Source organism: Loxodonta africana, chromosome 8 (assembly GCF_030014295.1).
Source record: "Loxodonta africana isolate mLoxAfr1 chromosome 8, mLoxAfr1.hap2, whole genome shotgun sequence".
NCBI classification, from domain to species: domain Eukaryota; kingdom Metazoa; phylum Chordata; class Mammalia; order Proboscidea; family Elephantidae; genus Loxodonta; species Loxodonta africana.
In genome coordinates this window covers 38,454,917-38,472,807 of record NC_087349.1, presented here as the reverse complement: position 1 = coordinate 38,472,807, position 17,891 = coordinate 38,454,917, and the positions used below count along the sequence as shown (strand labels likewise).

The following is a 17,891-nucleotide window of genomic DNA, read 5'->3' as shown; positions in this document are numbered from 1 at the left end:
CAATGGAATACTACGCATCGATAAAGAACAGTGACAAATCTCTGAAACATTTCATAACATGGAGGAATCTGGAAGACATTATGCTGAGCGAAATGAGTCAGAGGCAAAAGGACAAATATTGTATAAGACCACTATTATAAGATCTTGAGAAATAGAAAAAACGGAGAAGAACACATACTTTTGTGGTTACAAAGCGGGGAGGGAGGGAGGGAGGGAGAGGGTTTTTTATTGCTCAATCAGTAGATAAGAACTGCTTTGGGTGAAAGGAAAGACAACACACAATACAAGGAAGGTCAGCCTAATTGGACTGGACTAAAAGCAAAGAGGTTTCCGGGATAAAATGAAAGCTTCAAAGGTCAGCGGAGCAGGGGCTGGGATCTGGGGAACATGGTTTGAGGAGACTTCTAAGTCAACGGGCAAAATAATTCTATTATGAAAACATTCTGCATCCCACTTTGAATTGTGGCACCTGGGGTCCTAAATGCCAACAAGCGGCCATCTAAGATACATCAATTGGTCTCAACCCACCTGGAGCAAAGGCAAAGGAAGAACACCAAGGCCACACGACAACTAAGAACCCAAGAGACAGAAAGGGCCAAATGAACCAGAGACCTACATTATCCTGAAACCAGAAGAACTAGTTGGTGCCCGGCCACAATCGATGTCTGCCCTGCTAGGGAGCACAACAGACAACTCCTGAGGGAGCAGGAGGCCAATGGGATACGGACCCCAGATTCTCATAAAAAGACCATACCTAATGATATGAATGCGACTAGAGGAATCCCAGAGACAATGTTCCCCAGAACTTCTGATGGCACAGGACAGGAACCAACCCCGAAGACAACTCATCAGGCATGAAAAGGACTGGTCAGCGGGGGGGAGAGAGATGCTGATGAAGAGTGAGCCAATTAAATTAGGTGGACACTGCAGAGTGTGTTGGCAACTCTTGACTGGAGGGGGGATGGGAAAATAGAGAGAAAGGGAAGATGGCAAAATTGGCACGAAACGAGAGACTGAAAGGGCTGACTCAATAGGGGGAGAGCAAGTGGGAGAAGGAAGTAAGATGTATGTAAACCTACATGTGACAGACTGATTGGAATGGTAAATGTCCACTTGAAGCTTAATAAAAATTAATTAAAAAAAAATATTGACAGCGGAAGAGTGGTTTCTGGTAGAATTCCAGGTCATGTTTCATAGGCAATGTAAAAAGAGAACAAAAAGACGTTCACTCTAACGGGGCAGTGACAGAATCACTAGTCATGAAATTCTAAACCCAGCCTGCTAGGATTGCTTTTTCTCCCAGGTTTGATTCCCTCCAGAAAGCCAGGCTCTAGCACATTCCACCTGATTACCACCAAAGGAAGCCTGAATCCTGCCAGTTAAGATTCTATCTCAAAGAGCCAGACAGCAGCGAGAAGCAGGTGCAGAATTTGCACGCAACTGACCCTATTGTATCTAATCACTGAAAGAAAATTAGAGCATTGAGGAAATTTCAAAATTCAGTCCCTTTCTACATTTTCCTTATCACCTAGAACGAAGAAAAATAAGGGAAATAAAACCTATAAAAAGTGCTGAACAGAGATACTACTTAAAAAAAAAGGTTTTCATTACACAAACTCTTATTCTTTTTTTCCATTAAATGTGAAAACATATGATCGTATAATGAATGCCAGTAAATTATATTACTAGCTTTATTATGAAGTGCCTGTTTCTTTTCTCTCCCTTTCATATGGCCTTTGTACAGGTAGAAGGATCTAAACAACAAACACAGGAAAGTCAGAGAAGATGCCACTTTTGACTCTGGTTAGTTTTACTTGTGCAGCTCCTAAGGAAATGTTCTAAAGAAATTGACTTGCAGTCTCCAAGACTCAAGCCCACAAATTTCTTGGGAATTGGGGGGTGGGCTATTGAGATTATCAGCTATAAGATTCATCAGCTAATGAATGTATATTGATTAGTAAACAATGATTAATTACATCATTACCCACTATATTTATAGTACTGTTAAGGAAAAACATACAGTAAGAACAAAAACTAAAGCTAAATAAAGCCATCAGCAATACTATTCTGACATTACAAAATGGCTCTCAGGTTGAATTACTAAACTGATAAAACATTAACATAAAAACATTGATAGTATTTTTAGTGAAAACTAGATAACTACCTTATATCTTTATAGTACATTCCAGTTGAAAAAGTACATTCTTGTACATTTTCTCATTTGTCCTACATAAATTGAGACTCCTCATTTGAGTATTTTGTATGGCTGACCTGTAAGTAAGACTGAGAAACGAATGCACAAATTTACAGAAGGCTATAGTATTTCAGAGGGAAAAATGTGTCCAAATAAAGATAAAAATGAAGCTGTATATACATGTATACTGAAATTGAACAATTAAGTAAATGGATGGTGTAGGGTGGGAGCTATTTTTCTCACTGTTGGAGTGGGAGTCTACCGATAGCAGAAGATTAGAACGATCCATGTGGTAGTGGATTACTGTGGAAGACATCAGGATAATCTCATATTCAGTCTATTAGAGACACAGATGGGTGTCAATATAGAGCAATATAGACATGTGTATATGTATATATATTTTTATATACACAGGTTAGTACATACACATGTATTTCATTGCTCTATCAGGTAAGAGTGCTAGAAGCAAATACTCCAGTAGCGATGAGCGTACCTAGTGCCCAGATCTTGGTTTCTAACATCATTTCTCCAATAAAAGAACTAGGGCTCCTTAGAGAAACAGCAGATTCTCATGAAATCACATAAAGACTGCCTTTAATTAAAGAAACAAAAACGTACATTTTCATACAGAAAGCAAAGGAGTATGCAGTAGTAAGTCATAGACCAGGGATTGGTAAATTTGGCCCATCATCTGTTTTTGCAAATAAAGTTTTATTAGAACTCAGCCATACTAATTCATTTACATAATGCCTAAGGATACTTTAGCATTACAATGGCAGAGCTAGTAGTTTAGAAATATACTGCATGGCCCACAAAGCCTAAAATATTTACTTTCTGAACTTTATAGAAAAAAAGTTTGCTGACACTTGCTAGAGAGTCATCTCTTATGGAAAAACAGCTCCCCTAACCCTTGTGCTTAAGGAAACTCAATCAAAGGAGTACACTTCTGGAATATATGATAGAGTTTTGAAACATAAAAAAATCTCCACTGATCATTGATGAAAATCTGAGAAAGGGATGTGGCATACCCAGTGAATCCTCATGCACAGTAACTCACCACACACTGCCCAAGGCCCACTTCCATGTGCCAGCCACTGTGGATAGAGCTCTAAGTAAAAAGATATGCCCCCATTAAGAGAGCGCATGGTCTTCGAGGGCAGACATGGTCTTACCATGACACGGCCTGAAGAGTTCTCAGAGGTATATTCGAAATGCACAAAACACAGATCATTAACTGCCTGAGACTATGAGGAAAGGAGGTGACTTGTGATTATAGCTGCAGCAAGAGCCCCACTTTCTAGGTCAGAGACACACAGAAACGGTCCTTCGGCTGGCTAAATTTGACAGTGAATCCAGTCGGTAAAGATGTTCTCTGAGTATATACTATGTTCAAGTTGCTGTATGTGATGGAGAGCAAAATAACAGTACGCTCTTACATCAGTTTTTCAGTTCAGTTAAAATATTCCACACAGGACAATAAAAGCCAAGGGACAGTACAATGCAATCTCTAATACACTGAGTGGTAGAGACTTCAAATCATAAGAAAATTTAGAGGAGGTAGAAATAATTTCAAATGAGGCTGATAATGAATAACTTCAAATAGGAGAAATTCGAGCTGAGCTTTGATACATGAATAGTAATTGGATAAGAAAAGAAACCACTAATTATTAATTATTAATATGCAATCTGCATGAAACAAAATTAAGTTCCATTTCGTTCAACATGGCTCCAATGTGCTTTAAAGTTGTTTATAGGGTGTTATTTTGATAAATGTGAATTCTTCTTTGTTGCCACACTACAACTATTTTAAGTAATGGGAAGTTTTTCAGTCTTAATATTGCAATTTGTGTTATGTTACCAAAGTGATTAAGAAAGTCATATTTTTTTCATGAGACTATGTAAAAGTACATCTATAGTTTACAACTATACATATTTCCTCTGTAGCAAAGAGTAACCATGCAGTCTAAATAATCAAACTAATCTATTATTTTATATATTAATTCCTATAACATACCCCATTTCATTAGATTGGCTGTGAATTATTCATCAAGTACATGAATGTTGACTGACAATGGTAATCATCCCAAGCGGGAGAAGTAAACGAGTATTCACCAGTACAGTGTAATCCTCTGCAGAGTTTAGCAGAGTACTCAATAAATACTTTTTCTTTTGAAATATACTGAATAAAAGAGTGAATTAAGATCTATTTACCCCAGAATTTATTTATAAATTTATTACTGGATAGGGCCTCCAGTATTATGTTGAACAGAAGAGCTGAGAGTGGACATCCTTGCTTTGCTTCTAATCTTAAGGACACATTCAGTATTCCACCACCAAGTAAGATGTCAATTTTGAATAGATTCTCTTTATTGTGCTGAAGAATTTCCCTTCTGTTCATAGTTTTCCAGTATTTCTATCATGAATGGGTGTAAACTTTCACTTAAATCACAACCGAAAAAAAAAAAAAAGATGTTGGCTGACTTACCCTACCCGATTTCAAGACTTACTGTAAGGTTACTTTAATAAAGACAGTATGGTAGTGGCATAAGGATAAACATAAAGATTAATAGAATAAAATAGACTCCAGAAATAAGTCATATATCTATGACCAATTCCTTTTTGACACAGGTGCCAGGTAACTAAATAGAGAAGAGATAGCCTTTTTAACAAAGAGTGGTAGAACAACTGGATACACAATTGGGAAAAAAGGAACCATGAACCTTATTTCTACCACGTACAAAAATTCACTCAAAATGGATCACAGACTTCAGTGTAAAACCTCAAACTATAAAACTTCTAGAAGAAAGCATAGGAGAAAATCTCTGTTACCTTATCTAGGCAACTATTTCGTGGATAGGACATAAAAAAGCATGACCCATAAAAGAAAAACTGGTAAATTATACTTCACGAAAATTAAGAATTTTAGCCTTTAAAAGATTCTGTTATGAAAATAAAAAGTGAAGAGGAGTAGAAAATAATTGCAAGGCATATATCAAATAAAGTTTTGTACTCAGAAAACTAAGAATTCTTACAACTCAATTAACAAGACAACAAACTGATTCTTAAAGATGGGCAAAAAACTTTAATAGATACTTCAGCAAAGAAGATATACAAATAACAAATAAGCACATTAAAAAAAAAAGTTGCTGTCAAGTTGATTCTGACTCACGGCGACCCTATGTGTGTCACAGTAGAACTGTGCTCCATTAGGCTTTCAATGGCTAATTTTTTTTGGAAGTAGATCACCAGGTCTTTCTCCCAAGGTGCCTGTGGGTGGACTCAGACTTCCAACTCTTTGTTAGCAGTGACTGCATTAACTGTTTGAACCACCCAGGGACTCCAAGCACGTTAAAAAGATGCTTAAAGGCATTAGTCATTATGGTTGCTGCTGTTGCTAGGTGCCGTTGAGTTGGTTCCGACTCATAGTGACCCCATGCACCACAGAACAAAACACTACCCGGTCCTTCACCATGCCCACAATTGTTGCTATGCTTGAGCCCACTGTTACAGCCACTGTGTCAATCCATCTCGTTGAGGGTTTTCCTACCAATAATTATCAATGCATCCTGATTGCATGTTCCATCAATTTCAGATTGCAGAAGCTGGTAAAAATCTTCCGTTTCTTCATCTTTCATTTTAGTGGCTGATGCGTAAATTTGAATACTAGTCATATTAACTGGTCTTCCTTGTGAGCATATGGATATTATTCTATCATTGAAAGCATCGTACTTCAGGATATATCTTGAAATGTTTTTTTTGGTGATGGATGCAACACCATTCCTTTCAAGCTGTCATTGCTGGCATTGTAGACCCTATGACTGTCCAATTCAAAATGGCCAATACCAGTCCATTTCAGCTCACCAAAGCCTAGGATATCGATCTTTATGTGTTCTATTTCACTTTTGATGATTTCCAATTTTCCCAGATTCATGCTCTGTACAGTCCAGGTTCCAATTATTAGTGGATGTTTGCAGCTGTTTCTTCTCATTTTGAGTCGTGCCACATCAGCAAACGAAGGTCCCAAGAGCTTGACTCCATCCATGTCATGAAGGTCGACCCTACTTTGAGGAGAGGGCTCTTTCCCAGTCATCTTTTGAGTGCCTTCCAACCTGAGGGGCTCATCTTCTGGCACTATATCAGACAATGTTCCGCTGCTATTCATAGGTATTCACTGGCTAATTCTTTTCCGAAGAAGACTGCCAGGTCCTTCTTCCTAGTCTGTCTTAGTCTGGAAGCTCAGCTGAAACCTGACCTTCATAGGTGACCCTTCTGGTAACTGAATATCAGTGGCATAGCTTCCAGCAACACAGCAACACACAAGCCCCACAGTATGACAAACTGACAGGCACATGCATTAGCCATTAGGGAAATGCAAAATAAACCACAATGAGATACTACTATACACAAACTAGAATGGCTATAACTGCAAAGGCTGACTAAGTGCTGGTAAAGGTGTAGAGAAATTTTAATTCTCTGCCATTGCTGGTGGGAATGCAGAATGGTAAAGCTACTTTGCACAATGTTTTGACAATTCCATACAAATTTAAAATCTGTTAAGCTCCTACACTTAATTAAAAATGTTTTGTAATGATTCTACCGGAGGGAGGGAGGCAGGGAGGGAGGAAGGAAGGAAGGAAGGAAGGAAGGAATTACAGAAAAAAATTGTATTATAGAATAGCAATACTAAGACAGTTTATACCATAAGAATTGATTATTTTGTGTTTTATGTCTAATAACTTCTGAAAGAACTGTTAGAGTAAATTTTGGTTGTATAACACTGCACATTTACTTTATCTGAGCTGCAAAAACTAAAATCTGGTCCTCTGAGAAGCTTATCTACTTTAAGCTACAGTAATAACAAGTTAATGGCCCTAATGCCAGACACAAGTACCAGCACCTACTAGAGTACTTAATGCTTAGTAGGAGCTCAGTAAATATTATTGAATGAAACCAAAACAGATTGTTAATTAAAGTATATTGAACTATGTAGAAGAAAACTCCCATCTAACTGAACTGTGCTTGCATTACAGAAGCTGTAGTGATACCGTATTTTTTTAACCATTTTTTTTTTTGTCAAGTCAATAACAGAATGTTAATAGAATCCAGAAGCCATTAAGGAATCCAATATTCCTTTGAAAGAGGATCAAATAAAGCCCTGCTTCAAAAAGGTATTAGCTTCTCCAAGCCTACAAAAATGGGCAGTTTTACTTAGAACTACTCTATTCCACATTCTGTATCTTCTGCAACACTCTGACCACTATCACTAGTATGTGTTTAAAATGCAAAGAGAAAAACGGGAACAAATAAGGTATACTCAGCTCACCCTGTTTCCATCTTCCTAAACTAGTCTTTTATAAACTAAAGTAAAAAAGCTAAATAAAATTTTCTAGAGCAAACAAGACATAGGAGATAACACAGAGTCTAAAACAAAAGATGGAGCAACATGAGTTAGTAGTTAACTATAGAAGTTTTCAGAGATGGGTTGGTTGGTTAGAATACAGCAGTAGACATTGACTGCTGCTGCAAATATGAAAGATGACAGAATCCTGAAAAATGATTAAACACACATAGGATCATGCAGCCATGATCTTGACCTGCCACAGTCATATACATGCTAACATATGATAGCAATGATATCTTTGAGAATTATGGACACGGACTACAGCTGGATGCTCTTTCAAATTCTTGATTATTCTCCCTATCAATTAGGAAGCTACAGAAATGTTAGGCATCATTATGTTAGATAACATAAGGAATTACTAGAGTTTTTGTTGTAGTAGTTGTTTTTTTTTTTTTTTTGAAAAAATTTACATTTGCCATTCCCCTTCTTAATTCTATTACTCAACACAGTACCTCCCCTCCTAAACAGTCACCCGACATTGACTAGACTGGGTGGATCAGTTGGTCCGTCTGTGTATTTATCTCTATTTATCTATCTACCTATCTATGCTCTCAAAACACTTCATTTTGATCTTAGGCAAGTTACTTAACTTCTCTTGTGCCTCAGTTTCCTCATCTATAAAATGGGAATGATAATAATACCTACCTCATTAGGCTATTGTGAGGATGTCATGAACTAATGAATAGAAAGTGTTTAAAACAGAGCCTAGCACATGCTAAGTTTTTTTTAAAACATTATTATTATTGCTCATATTTTTCCCTCTTTGTTACCAGTTTGAATCAAGAAATATGGAATTTTAGAACTAGAAAAACCTTAGAGCTGACAGAAGGAACCCAAGTCTCCAGATGTTTTTATAACACTCTTTAAACACCAGTTTTTATAACACTCTTTCCTCTAAGGTCAAGATTTATATTTTTCTAAAAGCCTTCTTCTGCCTGGGCCAGGCCCCATAATGACACACAGAGAGAACACTGTGACTTAATTTCTGATCCTGGTGCTACCTAAGCCTGCCTGTGAGACCCAGATCAGTCACCTCCCCTTTGGTTGCCTCAGCTTATTCATTCCTAAAATCAAATGTTTGGACTTGAGGATACGGAAGGTCTCTTTTAATTTATTCTGATCCAATAAATCCCTTAGTATTCTTTAACGTAGTTACATGAGATTATGAATTTGACTTTTTGATACTTTAAAATGTATCTCTAGACACTTAACAGGATTATAAGCACTGGGGTCCTCTAAAGCAGGATCTTTATTCTCCTTTTCCTTTCTTTTCAACGTTGCACTTTGCTCATTCAGAAATGAAATGATTAGTTAAAAATGCCCACTGAGCAAAAAATAAACGATTAATAAAGCCCTCAGGACCTCCAGAAGCAACCTCAAATTTTATTCATGTTGCACATCTCTTTTATTAACACCACTAGTGGATTAAAAAGCTATTCAATTTTGTCATGCAATCTAGTAAACGGGTGTTTCTTAAAGACATTTGACAAACCAGAATAACTTTACAGTTTCTGAAATTTTGAGGAGGAAAATAAGGAGTTTATCATGTTCAAAATTGTTGTCACTTAATTTTTGAATGAATCCATTAAAATTATAAACTTCTTCATGATATCATAAGAAATTACCATGTGGAAGTTTTACAATTAAAAGGAAAGATTTTTGTTTATTAATGTTTTCAAGTGATATAATGTTTTGCAACAGAATAAATACGCATACGAACTAAATGTCAAGGACCAATAATAAGCAGTTAAAACTGCTAAGCAGATCTCTTGCTCTTAGCTAATAACACTGTTGTATAGGCTCACTCAGACTGAAAATGAAATTTTTTACAAGGAAAAATTTAATTAACATTTTGTCATCATTACGCTGTTCTGCTGTAAGCTGATTTTCTTGATCAAGCTGTTAGGTGCTTTAATATTTAAAAGGCTCTGATGTCCTTAAACTACAAGACATAGTATGGAACATTAATCTTCAGATTTATGTTTTCGTATCTGTAGAGGTCTAAAAGTTTTCAAGGGAGTTGCAAACATATACTCTTTCTGAAGTGCAAGCATCTAAAAAATCTGGAAAGCAACCAGTAATACATATTATCAAGTCTGAGAAAGAAAGAGAGGAAACCTAAGGATAGTTCGGAAAATCACAAGATACAATTGAGGCCAAAAGCAAAAGTCATTAATTTCACAAGAGTGCTCTGGATGGTCTTAAAGCCCACTTCCGATGTATTAGTAGAATATCATTGTCTATTTCAGGAAAAAAAAAAAAAAAAACCAAACCCAGAAAGAGTACTATAAACTAAGGCAGCTTGGTAGTAAATGAATCCTACAGCTATGTTTTGTGAAAATGGGTCATTTTCATTTCAGAATCTTTTATTAGTCAGCAAGGTAACTCATTGTGGTGTGAAATAGCATTTACAATATAAATAATCTCAGCTGTCTTCTCTTCAAAGCAGATAGATATTACTCAAGTATTTATTCTCTGACTTCTCTCATGCATTGAGATTTACACAATAAAATCTTGGTCTTTCAATATTTAACAGAAAGTAAACTATACTGAAATAATCTAGGGTAATTAATTTTGTATTATTTTATATAACGTAATAAGGGGAGTAACGAACATAGAGAAATTAATCATTTGCAGAAAATAAGATATAGAGATGTTTAAGTTTATGTATCTACTTCCAAATGACATTTTAAAATGCATTGCATTTTCTTAAGAAGTAAAAAAGGCTGTGATGATATTCTTAAATGCTCAGCCTACCTAATATCTGTGCCTAAAAGTCTACCTATCATAGGAACACTATCTCCCATAGGTCGTGTGAGACTGTTAAAAAAAAACATAAAGCATCAACCATGCCATTGCTATAAATGTTGAAATGAAGAACTCTAATTTGAAGTTAAAATATTTTTTCATAATAAGTGGTAGATCCACACTCATGACACCATACTCTAAGTTAACAGAAGAGCTTGTGTGAAGGCAGCACCAGAGGGAAACTTATAGCAATAAAGACCTACCTAAAAGAAGAAAGATCTCAAATTAACGGACTAATGTGACAACTCCAGGAATTAGAAAGAGAAGAGCACACCCAGAAGAAAGGAAATAACAAAGGTCACAGCAGAAATAAATAAAATCAAAAACAGAAAAACAACGGAGAGAATCAATAAAACTAGAAGTTGATTCTTCGAAAAGAGCAATAACATTGACAAGCCTTTAGCTAGACTGACAAAGAAAAAAGTAGAAGAGATACAAAAAAACAAAAAAGAAGTGAAAGAGGGAATATTACAATTGACCTGATATAAATAAAGAGTATTATGACAGAATATTACAAACAACTGTACAGCAATGAACTGGATAACATAGATGAAATGTACAAATTCTTAGAAGCACACAGCCAACTCAAACCAACTCAAGGGAAAATAGAAAATCTTAACAAATTCAGAACAAATGAAGAGATCGACTCAGTCATCAAAAACCTGCCAACAAAAAAAAGTTGCCCTGGATTAGGTGGCTTCACTGGGAAATTCTAATAAACACTGAGAAAATAATTGACACTGTTTGAACTCTTTCAAAAGATAGAGAAGGAAAGAATACTCCGTAATTCATTCTATGAAGCGAACATAATGCTGATACCCAAGCCAGACAAAGCCACCACAAGAAAAGAAAACTACAGGCCAATATCTCTTATGAATACATATGTAAAAATCCTCAACAAAATGCTAGTGAACAGAAACCAACAGCATATTAAAAGAGTAATACACCATGCCCAAGTGGGTTTATTCCAGTAATGCAGGGATGGTTGAACATTGGAAAACTAATCAACATAATACACCACATCAATAGAACAAAGGAAAAGAACCACACGATCATTTCTATGGATACAGAAAAAGCATATGATAAAATCTAACACCATTTCTTAATAAAAATCCTAAAGAAGGTTGGAATAGAAGGGAAATTTCTCATTGTGATTCAGGGCATATGTGAAAAGCTAATAGCTGACATTATACTTAACCGAAGAAGGCTGAGAGCTTTCCCCTTAAAATCAGGAACAAGGCAAGAGTGCCTGCTCTCACTGCTTCTATTCAATACCATATTAGAAGTCCTAGCCAGAGCAATACGACAAGAAAAAGAAATAAAATGTATCCAGATTGGAAAAGAAGTAAAATTACCTGTTTGTGAATTATTTTTTTTATATAGAAAATCCCAAAGAGTCCGCAAGAAAACTTCTAGAGCTAATAGAGGAATTTGGTAAAGTCGCAGGGTATAAGGTCAACAACCAAAGTTGAGCAGCAAAGAGAAATCTAAAAGGGAAATTAGAGAAACAATTCCATTTACAATCACATCTAAGAAAATAAAATACCTAGGAATAAATCTATTCAGGGATGTGAGGGACTTATACAATGAAAACTACAAACCATTCCTAAAAGATAATAAAGAAGACTTAAATAAATGGAAAGATGTGCCATGTTCATGGACTAGAAGACTTAATATTGTTAAGATGTCAATACTACCCAAAGCAATCTACAGATTCAATGCAATTCCAATCAAAATTTCAACAGCCTTCTCTACAGAAATAGAAAAAACCAACCCTCAATTTTATATGGAATAGCAATAGGCCCTGGATAGCTTAAGCAATGTTGAAAGAGAAGAATAAAATAGCAAGACTCATACGTCCTGATTTTAAAACATATGATAAGGAGCCCTGGTAGTGCAGAGGTTAAAGAGGTTGACTATCAACCAAAAGGTCAGTGGTTCAAAACCACCAGCAGCTCCATGGAAGAGAGATGTGGCAGTCTGCTTCCACAGAGATTTACAGTCTTGGAAACCCTATGGGGTTACTATGAGTCAGAATCAACTCAATAACAGAGGGTATGGGTTTGGTTATATAGCTATATAGCTACAGTAGTCAAAATAACCTGGTACTGATATGACAACAGGCACATAGACCAAAGGAATGGAATTGAGAGTCCAGAAATAAACCCATACATCTATGGTCAACTGATTTTTGACAAGGTACTAAGTCCATTCAATAGGGAAAAAAGTGTCTCCTTAACTAACGGTGCTGGGAAAATCGGATTTCCACATGCAGAAAAATGAAACAGGATCCACGCCTTAACACCATATACAAAAAAAAAAAAAAAAATTCAAAATGGATTAAGAATCTAAATGTGAAAACTAAAACCATAAAATTCTTAGAAGAAAAAGCAGGGGCAATGCTGTGAAGCCTCACTTTCAACAATGAATTGCCTAATATAAAAACAAAAGCACAAACATCAAAAGACAAAATAAATAAATGAGGCCTCATAAAAATTTAAAAATTTGTTTATCAAAAGACTTTACCATAAGAGTAAAAAGATAAGTTATCAACTGAGAGAATATCTCTGGAAACCATAAGTCCAACAAGAATCTAATAACCAGTGCTGGCCTTGGCAGCACATATACTAAAACTGGAGTAATACAGAGAAGATTAGCATGGCCTCTGCACAAAGATGACACACAAATTAGTGATGCCTTCCATATTTTTTATGCTAATATCAAGTTTGTTTGTGCAAATTACTCCATTCAGCTTTAATTTAAAGCAGAGATCAGCAAACTTTTTCCATAAGGACAAGGTAATAAATATTCTAGGTTTTGCTGGCCACAGTGTCTCTGTTGCAACTGTTCAACTCTGCTCTTACACGATGAAAAAATAAAACTTTTTTTAAAAGGACACCTAAAAAAAAAGAATCAAAACCCAAAATATATACAGTTATGTACCACGTAATGTCTCTTCGGGCAATGTCCAGCTGCATATATATCCATGGTCCCATAACGTTATAATAGAGTTCAGAAATCCTGATAGGAGCTTCCTGCATGCAACACGTGTATCTCATATGTTTCCTATATACAAAGAGATTGCACTGCCAGTATCCCATACAGCTTTGCTAAGTATATAATATGGTGTTCGCACCATGACCAAATCACATAACATCCTATCTCACAGAACGTATCACGTACTTAAGTGATACATGACTGTATAAAACTCTGACAACTTAACAAAAAGGCAAACCAATCATAAAATGGGCAAAGAACCTGAAAAGGCACTTCATCAAAAAGGACCATTCAAAATGGCCACCCAACACAAGAAAAGATGCTCAACTTCAGATAGATGGAAATCAAAACCACAATGAGACATATTTTCACTCTCACTAAGATGGCATGGGTAAGTTCTACTCTGTCCTATAGAGTTGCTATGTTTCGGAATCGACTCGACAGCAACAGGTTTGGTTTTTTTGTTTGTTTTAGTTTATTTTTTAATACAAACAATACATATCTCTAAACACATCATGTGGAAATCTACTGATCCTTATTATTCACATAAATGTGACATGTTCCTATGGCACTTTAAGGAAGATATGTTCAGATGCTGTTTCTTGACTCCCATTGGTAGGTAGGTGTCATTTGGAAAGTAAAACATCAAGTTTGGCATCAAGTGTAGATAGCCCGGTTCAAAGAAATCCATGTTAATTCAAGCCGGTGAGCTCTTCAAGTTGTACTGGCTATTTATTTTTTTGGCCATATAATAAAATATGAACATGGTAATGATTAAAAAAAAAAAAAAAAGGCAACAAAATCTACCAATTTTTACGGCTTAAAAAAGTCTAAAAAATGAATTTATGAAGTAATTCTAGTATCTCTAGTCCTTAACCATGTGCAAATTTTACATGAGGAATATTTTTCCATTTCTCTACATATGTTGGTCACCATACCACACCTAAAAAACATTAATCCAGTTCTGTATGTCCAGGTGCATCTATAAAGGGCCTCGCCATCACAGAGAGTAGGTATTTATTTTCATTAATGAGAATTTAAACCAAGTTTCCTAAAATTATTTACTTCAAAAAAAATAGCTTCTATTGAACCCGTTGCCGTCGAGTCGATTCCGACTCACAGCGTCCCTGTAGGACAGAGTAGAGCTGCCCCACAGAGTTTCCAAGAAGCACCTGGTGGATTTCAACTGCCTACCTTTTTGTTTTGTTTGGGTTTTTTACCTTTTCATTAGCAGCTGATCTCTTAACCACTGCACCACCAGGGCTCCATAATTAAATCCCCAAAACAGTTCTGGGAGTTACCAAATTGACCAGAACATTTTACAAGTTGGAAAATGTCAAGATACATGGAATGACAGCAATAAGCCAAAAAAATCAAACCCACTGCCGTTGAGTCGATTACGACTCATAGTGACTGTGAAAGCTTAATTCAAACAACTTGAGTTTTCATTCTTACTGAAGCACACAGCCAGATTAGTTTAAGGAATTGTGTTTCACCAAACAATTATAGCAAAGGGAGGGTTTAACCAGGTTTTTCTAGCATTTGATTATATATTCAGATATACTTTATAGTCTACAACTCTGTCCCCAATATTTAAAGAATTTATGACTACTTCCACTCTTAAGGGCAAACTCTTCAAGACTGACACATAACAAAGATATATAATAATACCTTGACAATGGCAATAGAATGTTTTATGATAAATCAAGTATTAGTTATTTCAGGAAATAGCATAAATTAATATTGATGATATTACTTCACTCAAATACTGCACTGAAGGGAAATAGTCAAATGGATCACTTCAGTATGCAATCAATTAGAAATGTACAATGTCATCATATAATTCTTGTTGTCCTGAATTATGATTCACAGCTAGTATTTTAGTATGATAAATCCTCAAAAAGATAATCCTGCTTAGGGATTAGTGGCTAATTCTGATGGCTATGTACCACCTAAGGAAATGTAAATTAATGCTTTCCTGGGCTCATAAATTTTTGATATGCCTGTATTGGAAAAAAAAAAAAATGAAAGTGCCTACAAAGTAAAATATACTAAAATGACCTTAGTTGTGATATCTTACATTTATGGCAAAAAATATGTTTATAGGGGGAAAAAAAATCTTTGAAGTCCACAGAATTTGTTTCATGAAATTAGTAGTATGAAGAAAAAAGCTAAGCACACATCTATGCTTCTTTAAGGTATATCTTTTAGGCAGCTCATTCTATCTTCATTATAAACATCCAACTCTAGCGAAGGCCAGCCATGACCGTTTAACTACCAAACACAGTGGCTGTTTCTAGCCTGCATTATTGTAATCTCTCAGGGTCACATGGCAACGTAAAACTCTTGTTTTTATATAATAAGCGCTGAAGTATTTGCTACATGAGGAGCCCTTGTGGCACAATGGTTAAGCATTCGGCTGGTAATTGAAAGATCAGTAGTTCGAATCCACCAGTGTCTTCTTGGGAGAAAGACCTGGGATCTGCTCATATAAGATTACAGCTGAAGAAACCCTATGTGGCAGTTCTACGTTGTCCTACAGGGTTGCTATGAGTAAGAACTGGCTTGATGGCAAACGACAACAATAACGATATTTGTTAAATAAGTAACTATAATTTATATATAAATGTGTGTGTGTGTGTATGTATAAAATAAATATAACTATAATTGGAAACTCTAGTGGCATAGTGGTTAAGCGCTACAGCTGTTAACCAAAAGGCTGGCAGTTCGAATCTACCAGGCACTCCTTGGATTCTGTCCTATGGGGTCGCTATGAGTCAGAATTGACTCTATGGCAACAGGCTATAACTATAATTTAAGCAAAGACGTCACTTTAAGAACTAAGGTGTGCCTGACCCAAGCCATGGCGTTTTCAAGTGCCGAATACCCATGCAAAAGCTGGACAATGAATAAGGAAGACCGAAAAATTGATGTCTTTGAATTATAGTGTGCTCGAAGATTATTGACTATACCATGGACTGCCAGAAGAATGAACAAATCTGTATAGGCAGAAGAGTACAGCCAGAACGCTCCTTAGAAGCAAGGATAGCAAGATTTCATCTCACATATTTTGGACATGTTATCAGGAGAGACCAGTCCCTAAAGAAGGACATCATGCTTGGTAAACTAGAAGGTCAACAAAAAAGTGGAAGACTCTCAATGAGATGGACTGACACAGTGGCTGCAACAATGGGCTCAAGCATAACAACGATTGTGAGGATGGCACAGGACTGGGCAATGTTTCATTCTGTTGTACCTAGGGTGGCTGTGAGTCGGAACCAACTCGATGGCACCTATGGATGTAATAATTTATGATTCTTAAAGTATTCCTCATAAACTGCTTTTGTATACTTGTATGTATAAAATCACATGTACTGACATTTAATATGTACATCATACATACTGTTTACAGATTTCATCACCTGTAAGAGATAACCCTGACATATACCTTTCTTGATTTTAAATCATGCAGTATCCCCTTGTTCTCTTCAAACTACTGCCTCTTGGTCTATGTACAGGTTCCAAATGAGCACAATTAAGTGTTCTGGAATTTCCATTCTTTGCAACGTTATTCATACTTGGTTATGATCCACATAGTTGAATGCCCTTGCATAGTGAATCAAACACAGGTAAATCTCTTTCTGGTATTCTCTGCTTTCAGCCAACATCCATGTGACATCAGCAATGACATCCCTCATTCCACGTCCTCTTCTGAATCAGGCTTGAATTTCTGGCAGTTCCTTGTAGATGTACCGCTTCAACCATTTTTTAATTATTTTCAGTATAATTTTACCTGCATGTGATATTAATGATATTGCTTGATAATTTCCACTTTCTGGTGGATCACCTTTCTTTGAAATAGGCACAAATATGGATCTCTTCTAGTCAGTTGGCCAGGTAGATATCTTCCAAATTTGGTGGCATAGACAAGCGTGTTCTTCCAGCATTGCTTCCACTTGTTGAAACACCTCAATTGGTATTCTATCAATTCCTAGAGCCTTGTTTTTTGCCTGTGCCTTCAATGCAGCTTGGACTTCTTCTTTCAGTACCATTGGTTCTTGATCATATGCTTCCTGAAGTGACTGGACATCAACCAATATTTTTTGGTACATTGACTCTGTGTATTCCTTCCATCTTCTTTTGACGCTTCCTGCGTCATTCAGTATTTTGTCCATAGAATCCTTCAAAATTGGGGGTCAAGGCTTGAACTTTTTCTTCAGTTCTTTTGCTTGAGAAATGCCAAGCATTTTCTTCCCTTTTGGTTTTCTAACTCCAGGTCTTGCACATTTCCTTATAATGCTTTGTCTTCTCGAGCTACCCTTTGAAATCTTCTAGACAATGAATAAGGAAGACTGAAGAAGATTAATCCATTTGAAGTGTGGTGATGAAGAATAATGACTATACCATGGACTGCCAGAAGAACAAACAAATCTGTATTGGAAGAAGTACAGCCAGAATGCTCCTTAGAAGGAAGGATGGTGAGACTTTGTC

At 36.2% G+C, this 17,891-nt stretch overlaps 1 protein-coding gene and 1 non-coding gene across 17 annotated transcripts in view; one reads left to right on the top strand and one right to left on the bottom strand.

The window, feature by feature from the left end:
* The window catches only part of IMMP2L (inner mitochondrial membrane peptidase subunit 2), a 1,024,913-nt gene that overhangs the window by 371,549 nt on the left and 635,473 nt on the right, over positions 1–17,891 (bottom strand). The window lies entirely within an intron of this gene.
* On the top strand, positions 13,007–13,113 carry LOC111749778 (U6 spliceosomal RNA). Its single transcript, XR_002784971.1, has one exon. It is a non-coding gene; the product is annotated as a U6 spliceosomal RNA (small nuclear RNA).